This window comes from Phyllobates terribilis, unplaced genomic scaffold, assembly GCF_046119375.1.
Source record: "Phyllobates terribilis strain yellow unplaced genomic scaffold, ASM4611937v1 Scaffold_12__6_contigs__length_324123572, whole genome shotgun sequence".
NCBI lineage: Eukaryota > Metazoa > Chordata > Amphibia > Anura > Dendrobatidae > Phyllobates > Phyllobates terribilis.
In genome coordinates, this window is record NW_027362772.1 from 305,694,115 (window position 1) to 305,706,409 (window position 12,295).

Below are 12,295 nucleotides of genomic sequence, written 5' to 3' on the forward strand. Positions count from 1 at the left end.
TACTCCAGAGCTGCCCTCACTATTCTGCTGGTGCAGTCACTGTATTCATACATTACATTACTGATCCTGAGTTACATCCTGTATTATACTCCAGAGCTGCACTCACTATTCTGCTGGTGCACTCACTGTGTACATACATTACATTACTGATCCTGAGTTACATCCTGTATTATACTCCACAGCTGCACTCACTATTCTGCTGGTGCAGTCACTGTGTACATACATTACATTACTGATCCTGAGTTACATCCTGTATTATACTCCAGAGCTGCACTCACTATTCTGCTGGTGCACTCACTGTGTACATACATTACATTACTGATCCTGAGTTACATCCTGTATTATACTCCACAGCTGCACTCACTATTCTGCTGGTGCAGTCACTGTGTACATACATCACATTACAGATCCTGAGTTACATCCTGTATTATACTCCAGAGCAGCACTCACTATTCTGCTGGTGCAGTCACTGTGTACATATATTACATTACTGATCCTGAGTTACATTCTGTATTATACTCCAGAGCTGCACTCACTATTCTGCTGGTGCAGTCACTGTGTACATACATTACATTACTGATCCTGAGCTACTTCCTGTATTATACTCCAGAGCTGCACTCACTATTCTGCTGGTGCAGTCACTGTGCTCATACATTACATTACTGATCCTGAGTTACATCCTGTATTATACTCCAGAGCTGCACTCACTATTCTGCTGGTGCAGTCACTGTGTATATACATTACATTACTGATCCTGAGTTACATCCTGTATTATACTCCAGAGCTGCACTCACTATTCTGCTGGTGGAGTCACTGTGTACATACATTACATTACTGATCCTGAGTTACATCCTGTATTATACTCCAGAGCTGCACTCACTATTCTGCTGGTGGAGTCACTGTGTACATATATTACATTACTGATCCTGAGTTACATCCTGTATTATACTCCAGAGCTGCACTCACTATTCTGCTGGTGCACTCACTGTGTACATACATTACATTACTGATCCTGAGTTACATCCTGTATTATACTCCAGAGCTGCACTCAATATTCTGCTGGTGCAGTCACTGTGTACATACATTACATTACTGATCCTGAGTTACATCCTGTATTATACTCCAGAGCTGCACTCACTATTCTGCTGGTGCAGTCATTGTGTACATACATTACATTACTGATCCTGAGTTACATCCTGTATTATACTCCAGAGCTGCACTCACTATTCTGCTGGTGCACTCACTGTGTACATACATTACATTACTGATCCTGAGTTACATCCTGTATTATACTCCAGAGCTGCACTCACTATTCTGCTGGTGCAGTCACTGTGTACATACATTACATTACTGATCCTGAGTTACATCCTGTATTATACTCAAGAGCTGCACTCACTATTCTGCTGGTGCACTCACTGTGTACATACATTACATTACTGATCCGGAGTTACATCCTGTATTATACTCCAGAGCTGCACTCACTATTCTGCTGGTGCAGTCACTGTGTACATACATTACATTACTGATCCTGAGTTACATTCTGTATTATACTCCAGAGCTGCACTCACTGTTCTGCTGGTGCAGTCACTGTGTACATACATTATATTACTGATCCTGAGATACATCCTGTATTATACTCCAGAGCTGCACTCACTATTCTGCTGGTGCAGTCACTGTGTACATACATTACATTACTGATCCTGAGTTACATCCTGTATTATACTCCAGAGCTGCACTCACTGTTCTGCTGGTGCAGTCACTGTGTACATACATTACATTACTGATTCTGAGTTACATCCTGTATTATACTCCAGAGCTGCACTCACTATTCTGCTGGTGCAGTCACTGTGTACATACATTACATTACTGATCCTGAGTTACATCCTGTATTATACTCCAGAGCTGCACTCACTGTTCTGCTGGTGCAGTCACTCTGTACATACATTACATTACTGATCCTGAGTTACATCCTGTATTATACTCCAGAGCTGCACTCCCTATTCTGTAAATTTCACAGCTTAAATCTCCATGTACTTCCTACTCGTTCCATGTCTGCCTTTTCTACTCTGGGACGTTACTTTACACCAGGCAGTGTACAATTAGATTAGTGACTCCTCTTCCATATTAGATAGTCGCACCTAAACTAATTGGGGTGTAAGCTGCTCCAAGCGGGTTTCCAACTAGCAGTAGAATTGTGAATGCTGCTCCAGATAAGTATGAGATAAGCGGTGCAATGTATTTACAAAATTACTCGTTTCCTATTAATATTGTAATTGTTGAATAACAGCAATATGGGGGTAAATTGTACACAGAAAGGATCTGCGTAAATCCACGTTTATCTCCTTTAGCAATCTCTCTCTCTCTCTCGCTCTCTTTCTTTTTCTTTCTGAATTTCTTTTTTAAAAAAATCCTGTACAGATTTGAAAGTAAAAGTAAAAATCCAGATATCTGTGGCTCTATTGGGGCCATTATTCTGCCTCTGTATTGTATCAGCATTAATCAAAAATCTCCTGCCTGCTCCTCGGCGATGCCTCCAGCACTTCTCCAACTGCATGTTCATTATTTATTTCTTTGTTTATAAAACTGGCAACTTTGTATCAAACACTCAGATCATTAATGCATCCTCTGTGTAGACGCACCATGCTTCATGTCCTCATATCCCCTGCAACACAAGATGCTTCATATTTCACACAAAGTATCAAAGTTTGTAAATATCACAGCTATCAATATAAGTGAAATCAGTGCGATGTGCTGCGGAGGATCAGGATCACAGAGGTGACAGCCATGCTCCGAGCCCTGGGGGCTTCAAGCATTGCTGACATATACATCCGCAGTATGGAGATACCATGACAGATCGTGTTAATATGGATCTTCAGGACCCCTTTCCACAGTGTGCACGTGTCAATTACCCCATCATCCCTCTCCCAAAGGATTTCGTTACTTTTCACATTTATCATCATGTCCTATAAGCATTTTCTGCTGAGGTTGTATAAACAGTCCTGCTCATCGTTATTGGCACCATGAAGTTTAAGTACATAGTGTGGAATATCTCCTGAAAAAAATGAATCAAGTGAAACAGTTTTTTGTATAGAGTCTCGGGTAAATACAAAAGAGCAAATGATAGACAATAACTTATACCAATAACAATGGGAGGGAAAAATAGAAAAATCTAAAGCTTGCCGTGTCACCGGTATTGGCACATTTACATTAAGTATGGAAACACATTTTGACTCGCCTGTGATAAATCACAAAAGAGATTCACCTGTGATTGTCGGTGCCCATGTGACATGAATTAGCCAATGAATGATGACTTCAGCGTTTTAAAAAGCCACATGGTCGGCCCTGTTCCTTTGTCACAATGGTGAAGACAAAGGAACTGTCTGAGGACAACAGAACTGCTATTATTAGCAAACATAAGACTTCCAGAGGGTATAAGGCCATCTCCAAAGACCTTGGTATCCCAGTTTCAACAGTGCGCAATGTTATTAAGAAGTCTGCCAAGCATGGAACCGTCAAGAATCTCCCTGGATGGGGGGGGGGGGGGATTGACAAGCGAGGTCTTCGAAGATTGGTGCAAATGGTGGAAAAAACACCACGTCAAACATCCAAAGACCTGAAGGCCAACCTGGAACATTCTGGGGTCATGGTTTCAACAAGTATCATACATTGCATACTAAACCAAGCAGAGCTTTATGGGCGAAAGGCCAAGGAAGAAACCATTGCTGAAGAAAAGACATAAAAAGTAACGACTGGTCTTTGCCAAAGAGCACCTTGACAAACCACAATCCTTCTGGGAAAATGTTCTGCACCAACCTTCGAAGACATCTCTTGTCAATTTCCCTCTTACCCCCACGTCCAGGGAGGTTCGTGACTGTTTTATGCTTGGCAAATTTCTTAACATTGCGCACTGTTGAAACTGGGATACCGATGTCTTTGGAGATGGCCTTATACCCTTTGGAAGTCTTGTGTTTGCTAATAATAGCAGTTATGATGTCCTCAGACAGCTCCTTTGTCTTCACCATTTTGTTTTAAATTATTGTTTATCATTTGCTCTTTTGTAATTAACACGAGTCTCTATACAAAAACAAACTTTCACTTGATTCATTTTTTTCTGGAGATATGCCACACTATGTACTTAAACCTCATGGGTGCCAATAACGATGAGCAGGACTATATGTGAAGCTGTTGAGTTCAGATCAGCATTGTCATGGGTGTGTCAGAGGTGACAGACAGTTGCCCTGCTGTGGTTTGCAGGAGGTCTCCACGTTTGGTAATGCAGACAGCTGCCTAGATAGGAGCTGTGTTTAGGACCCAGCGACTACCTCCCTTTAGTCTGGGTGTATATATACCTGGTGTGTCTAGGTGGGCGCCGCCGGTTATACTCATTTCTACTTAGAACTTGGCTGAAGCAGCATCACGTCCTCTTTGGAGTCTTGAGGTGGTGTGCCCTGTTGGAGTTCTTCTAAAGCTAAGCTATTATTTCCCTGTGTTGTCTTCCCCATTTTGTTTTTAGAGTGCTAATGGAGGTTGACTAGTGCTCATCTCCTTCCACCCCCAGCTTTAGCCTTACGCCAATGATAGTAGGGCGAAGGACATTAGGGGGAGACAGGGTGACGCTAGTCCAGATTAGGAGGTCACCTCTTCCGCCCTTTCCCTAGTGTCTGGGCTCCCTTTCCCCTCTGTGTTGCACTCACACCTGGCGTGACAAGAATATCCATGGTTGGTCCATACTCCGATCACGAGACATGGATGTGTGACTACGCCTCTCGCCGGCCTTCACATTCTGTATTTATTCAGGTTCAATTTTATTGCATTTTCCTAAAAAAAATGTTAAAGGCTCTAGTTGTGTTTTTTTTTCAGGCAATCTGTGGCATTTTCATAGACTTTCATTGCTTTGTTAATGAATCTTTTGTTTCTTTCTGCTCATGTTTGTGATATTAGAAAATCTGCAATCACATGAGTTACGAATCACTTCTTAAAAATGCAGGTGCTAAAACTCACTGGTGCAAATTAGATAAGTCGGGTGTTTTGTCCTCCAGCTTTAAACAAAAGCAATCGAGCACATGGGGACACATTTAATAGCATATATTTTGATAACTTTAGTCCATTTTGGAATGTATTTTGGCATACATTTGTAACATTTTTCTGGCTTTAGGTTTAATAAAAATACATAAAACGTATTTAGCCATGACACCTTTCAGTAAACCACACTCACTGGTTAAACTTTTGGCAAGTGTGGTGCAAAAAAAGAGAAAACTTTTTTGCAACTTTTTGGTGCTCCATTTATACTAAAAACTGGCATAAAACACCGAGAAAATAAAGCGTATCTAAATGTAACTATCCAGTATCTAGAAGATAGAACCGGTTTATCCAGACGCCACAGCAGACACGGGAGGGAGAATAAAACACTGGAGGGCACTTCATTAACAAAGCGGTGAAACCTTTCATGAAGTGTGAGAAGGTAGAAGATGTGGAAGCTGCGCGGCCATCGTGGACACCAGCAGACAGAGCACAGATTTAATAGTCTGTGAAAATATCGATCAATAGATCAATAAGTCACCGGCCGTTCCTGCACTTGTCACACGGTCTCCAGAGGCTGCAGCGAGCCATGTCTCCCCAATTACAGACTCACATTCACTTTATATTTGGATTTGCTGCAAAATATTTGGACAATTTCCTGGTAAATTCAAGAATTGCAACAACGTGCAGATAAATCCTGGTGCGCTCATCTCAGCGGTCGCCAGGGTTTTGGAAGCAATCAATACAACATCTCATAAAATATAACCTATGAGAAGAAGGAACCTAATTAATTTGTACATAATTTGTTATTCTGGGGTCGTCCTAAATGAGTATAAAAAGAAATATATCCCCCCCCCACTCACCATTAAATGTGCCAAGAGGCCCCACATTACACACAGGTTACACGCTGAACGAGCCGGGATGGTTACAATCAAGTGGTTTGTATTAATTGCGCCATACATCAGATTTTACGGCAGGTTTCATAATGGTCATTAGGGCTGTAAAGTCTGATTTATGAGCCTATAAAATGAGATGACTCCATCTAAAACGCATGTGAAGATCTCCCTCCGTACACGTCAAGGAGAGACGGTCCTGGAATCATCTCCTGTAGAACAGTCGTCGTAGCAAATGTTAGATGCCAGCGGAGGGTGATGAATGGAGAACGGGGCATGGAGACGTAACCGGACACAGAAGTCATGGGCGTCTCGGGCATAACGAGTGCAATAAGGATAATGAAGTGGCAATAAATCCTGGAGGTGATTGACTGCAGCGATTTATAAAAGGGTTTTATAACAGGTAACATCAGGTAAGGTAATGGGGCGGGGGGAGACCCAACAAGCATACTTCTGTATGAACTTTATACCTGAGCCCCAATGGCATAAGCAAAATCTGAGGGGCTCCGGTGTAAAATTTAGACTTGACCCCCCACCCAACCCTCATGTTGGTCCGATGCATAGACCCTTGTAGCATTCTAAATCCTATACAGACATACATGATGTCCCCCCCATTATGTAGTAATGTCCCCCATCCTAGTGTATATGTCCCCCAACCTGGGTCCCTTCCTGGTGTATATGTCCCCCGATCCTGGTATATATAGTCATGGCCGAAAGTGTTGGCAGCCTTCAAATTGTTCCAGAAAATGAAGTATTTCTCCCAGAAAATTATCACAATTACGCATCTTTTGTTATACACGTACGTGTGTGTATTGGAACAACACCAAAAAAAAAAAAAGAAAAAAAGGTCAATTGGACATAATTTCACACAAAACCCCAATAATGGGCCGGATAAAATTGTTGGCACCTTTACAAAATTGTGGATAAACAACGTTGAACGAGCATCACATGCTTGAAACAAACTCACCTGTGGCAAGTAACAGGTGTGAGCAATATGAAAATCACACCTCAAACCAGATAATAAGGGGAGAAGGTGACTCAATCTCTGCATTGTGTGTCTGTATGTGTCACACTAAGCGTGGAGAACAGAAAGAGGAGAAGAGAACTGTCTGAGGACTTGAGAACCAACATTGATGAACAATATCAAGAATCTCAAGGCTACAAGTCCATCCCCAGAGATCTTGATGTTCCTTTGTCCACTGTGCACAACATAATCAAGAAGTTTACAACCCATGGCGCTGTAGCTAATCTCCCTGCACGTGGACGGCAGAGAAAAATTGCTGAAAGTTTGGAACGCAGGATAGTCCGGATGGTGGATGAGCAGCCCCATGCAAGGTCAAAAGAAATGCAAACTGTCCTGCAGACTCAGGGAGCATCAGTGTCAGCGTGAACTATCCGTTGGCGCTGACACTGGTACACAGGTAGCTTCGTCTCTGCAGCACTGGAAGCGCACAAGGTCACTGACACTAGCCTGATCCCTGAGCTTGCAGATACACAGTGTGCCCCTTACCTAGGAATAATAATCTATAATAATATTTTGATTTATATAGCGCCAACATACTACGCAGCGCTTTACAATTCAGACAATATCGGCACTGTCCCCATTGGGGCTCACAATCTACATTCCCTTTCAGTCTTTGGAGTGTGGGAGGAAACCGGAGAACCCGGAGGAAACCGACGAAAACACGGGGAGAACATACAAAGTCCTGGCAGATGTTGTCCTTGGTGGGATTTGAACCCAGGATCTCAGCGTTGCAAGGCTGCAGTGCTAACCACTGAGCCACCGTGCAATGCTAACCACTGAGCTACCGTGCAATGCTAACCACTGAGCCACCGTGCAATGCTAACCACGGAGCCACCGTGCAATGCTAACCACTGAGCCACCGTGCAATGCTAACCACTGAGCCACCATGCAATGCTAACCACTGAGCCACCGTGCAATGCTAACCACTGAGCCACCGTGCAATGCTAACCACTGAGCCACCGTGCAATGCTAACCACTGAGCCACCAAGCAATGCTAACCACGGAGCCACCGTGCAATGCTAACCACTGAGCCACCATACAGTGCTAACCACTGAGCCACCAAGCAATGCTAACCACGGAGCCACCGTGCAATGCTAACCACTGAGCCACCGTGCAATGCTAACCACTGAGCCACCGTGCTGCCCTAAGGAAGCCAGCCACCGCTGATAGCCAGCCAGCCATAAAATGCAGAATTAAAAATCCCTCTGTTCTTAATAACTGAGAGGATTTTATAGAAGAAATAATTAAATTTTACCCATTCAATAAGATATTTCTGGTTCACACTGCTCACCAAGACCGGTATCCTGCAATGTGCATAAGTGAACACACCCCAAGAAAGACTGAAAAACTGATAAACGGGATCTCAAAGAAAACCTTCTTCTTGCCTAAAGCTGCAATATGATCTAATTCTCTACTCGGAGTCCAGTGGGCGGTCCCATATAATGATTGACAGCTGTCTTTCCATACACAAATGTACAGGGAAGGGGGTCAGTGAGTTGCTCCACCCACCGGACTCCTGAGCTGAAGTGAGCGGAGATCTAGATCCATAAAATACAACATTTACAAAGAATCTTTTCCCACTAACCTACATATCAATCTGCTCTGCTCCTCCCCACACACAGGACAGCAGGTGCCGTGTGACCGAGTCCTTTCCTTGCCCTGACTCTCTACTGAGCTTATACTTAGCAAACAATCTGAGCACGCAGAGCTGCAGTGTAAAGTATGAGGGAGAGGGAGTGCAGCAGCCTGAGCCACTAAGGAGACAGGTGGTACAATTTAGGACCTCCTTTGATTCCAATATATACACTGCAGATAAAGAGTAACGTTTTACACTTTTGATCTGTGGGGGGGGGTCCGTGTGCCGAGATCCCACCAGTTGTTAAAACAAAGGGACAAAAGCACCGAGCTAAGCACTTCTCTGCTCAGACTGAGCATGGACTCCATACACTTTCTGTTGAGCCTGACTTTAGTCTGCGCTGAGCTGATTGCCTTTTCTTAGTTTTGGCCATCAATGGGGGGCTTCAGCACCCGGACGACCACCGATGAAAACTTCTGACAATTTTTTTCTAAAAGTTGAGTTATACTTTAACTGCAATATCTAATGGAGGCAGAGAAGGTCTGATCCTCCTCCATCCATGGCTTAAGCTGCTGTTCTCTCACCTCATGCTTTACACTGCAGCAGCTCTCTCCAAATGCAGTTACACTGTTAGACTATCTGCCCACGATGCAGAAATGCTCAGGATTTTTCCTGAGTGTTTCTGCATCTCCCTGGCAGAAAAAAACGCATGCGGATTGTACATGCAGATTGTACATGCGGATTGTACATGAGGATTGTACATGCGGATTGTACATGCAGATTGTACATGCGGATTGTACATGCGTTTTCCTGCCAGGGACATGCGGATGTCAAGCGTTCTTCACTTGCATTTCCGCATGCGGGTTGACAAGCGATTTTAGCATCACTTGGAAAGTGCTTGTCAACTTGGTCACACTATATAAATCCATGCAACCGGCAACCGGCAACCGGCATGGATTTATATAGTGTGACCAGTAATAGTTAAAAAAAAAAGAATAAGAATGGTAAAAAAAAAAAAAAAAAAATCTATACTTACCTTCCGATGGCCCCCGGAGTCTTGCTTCGCTCCGTCCTGGCTGCCGGCAGATCGCGGTACACTGAAGGACCTGCCGTCACATGACTATGATGTCAGTGCAGGTCCTTCAGTCCACCGCGATCTGCCGGCAAGTGAAGACAAGGACACCGGGGGCCATCAGAAGGTAAATATAATATTTATTTTATATTTTTTTCACAGGTTTCACAGCCTTAGACCTTAGGCTGTGTGCCACAATGCATTTTTTAAGCGTTTCCGCAGCGGCAAAAACGCTGCAGAAACGCTTAAAAACCGCATGGTAGAAGGTCTGCCATGTTCCCCAATGATTATCATTGCGGGAAAAAACGCAGCACTACCAATTATCTTGCGGAAGTGCGGCTTTTTTACCGCCATTGACTTGCATTGAAACGCATCACTGTATATGTAGATGCGGAATCCAAGAAAAGTGGATGGTACCCGGGTGTGGAGGACAGGAGACTCTCCTCCGGACCCGGGTACCATAGAACCTGTAAAAAAAGAATAAAATAAAAATTAAACATTATATTTACCTTCTGGTGGCCCTGCTGCGCTCGTCCTCCCTTGCCAGCAGATTGCGATGGACTGAAAGACCTGCGCTGACATCATAGTCATGTGACGGGTCACGCGACGCTGACGTCGGCAGGTCCTTCAGTGTACCGCGATCTGCCGGCAGCCAGGACGGAGCGAAGCAAGACACCGGGGGTCATCAGAAGGTAAGTATAGATTTATTTTTTTATTTTTTACCATTCTTTTACGGTCACACTATATATGCCGGTTGGATGGATTTATATAGTGTGACCAAGTTGACAAGCACTTTCCATGTGATGTTAAAATCACTTGGAAATCGCTTGTCAACCCGCATGCGGAAATGCAAGTGAAGAACGCTTCACATCCGCTTGTCCCTGGCAGGAAAACGCATGTACAATCCACATGCACAATCCGCATGCACAATCCGCATGCACAATCCGCATGTACAATCCGCATGTACAATCCGCATGCACAATCCGCATGTACAATCCGCATGTACAATCCGCATGTACAATCCGCATGCGTTTTTTTCTGCCAGGGAGATGCAGAAACGCTCAGGAAACATCCGGAGCATTTCTGCATCGTGGGCACATAGCCTTAGACTCACATGTAATAACTGTGGCAGGTAGATGACTTTTATGTACTTTTCTTTTATAAGAAAGTCTAAATCTTTAGGACTTTTCACTCCCCGTTTGCATCTCCCCATCAGGTGTAATGAGTTGTAGGCAATCTTTGCTCCACAGTACTTCTTTCCGTGTGTGCACCTTATGGCGGCATTAATTCCCATTACGATATGCATTATTGGGCTTTGCAGGGTTTCGTAAACTATTACTAGCACTAGACTTCTTCTAATAAAGTCCAAAATAAAAACTATAGAGAAGGAGGGAAACTGCGACACGAGACGGTTCAATAACTGCACCACTGAGATGTCGCCGGGGTGGTGTCAGGTAATAAAGCCCCCAGAAAGAGAGCGGACGGGGGATTTACAGGGATATTTGTGCAAGAGCCGGCAACGAGCTGAACTGTCTCTTCCGGGCCCATAGACACAAGGGCACAGCCATAATGCACAGTCAGGAGGATTAATGACAAATGCTCCATCCAGAAATCCTCAGTCACCGGATCATTCGAAGGCTACGAGATCTGCAATGGGCACGGATGAGATTTAATGTCTGGGTGTGAAGGATAATGTAGTCACTGCTGCAATCAAGCGCTTAGGAATAAAAAAGGTCAGAGACGATGGGAGGAGGAGGAGGAGGAGGAGAAGATCTGCACCAATAAAGTGCTGATAGTTTTTTTCAAAGGGTCTTTTTCTCATCTTCCTAGACGCGTGCTGTCGGATAGAACTTGTAAATACAAACATTTCTGCAATTTACCGCTTATTAAAATGTGCAGCCGTTCTGGAGATATTAGAACTTTTGTGTATAATTTGTTGCCTAGAAGACCGACCAACGCTGCTGTCTAGCTTGTCGGCCAGGAGGTAACTGCACTCCAGTCATCCTGGCCAGCTTTAAAACAATGCACACACCATCTATAGCAAAAGTAATGTGCATATATGGCCACTGCTGGTAAACAGCAGTGGTGGTCGGTCGCCTAGGCAATGAGCCGAAAGAGAAAGGAAAAGTGTTAATATCTCAAGAACAACTAACATTTTTAATAAACAATAAATTGGAAAAGTGTTTGCTTATTTCAGTGGTGACAACATTCATCTATAAAGATGGAAACAAGTCCAGGGATAGAAAAACATGGCTGCTTTTTTTCACCTTGGCATTATTCACAATCTGCCTTCTCCTTGTTGAGGTATAATCACCGGTAAGGCGCAGCGTGAAATCATGATGGGGTATTCCCAGACTTGCACGTAACCCCCTGTCCAATCTAACATTTGTATTTTTTCATTTTTCAGCCATTCATATGTAAATGAGCCAGGACTAGTCCCCCAGGGTGTCGCTTCCTCTAATTACACCCTACTTGACTGCCATCCTTTTTACAGTCCACTTCATGGCAGCACCATTGGAAATCTTTTGCGTGAGCCCGTTGTGCCTATCATCCTATCAAGAAGTAGACTGTACAATGGAGGTCAATCATGTTAGGGGTGATTAGCGGATCCAAGGCAGGACTAGCCTGGGGGAAGCAATGCCCACTGGACTAATCTGGGGAAGCGACGCCTACTGGACTAGTCTGGGGAAGCGAAGCCCACTGGACTAGTC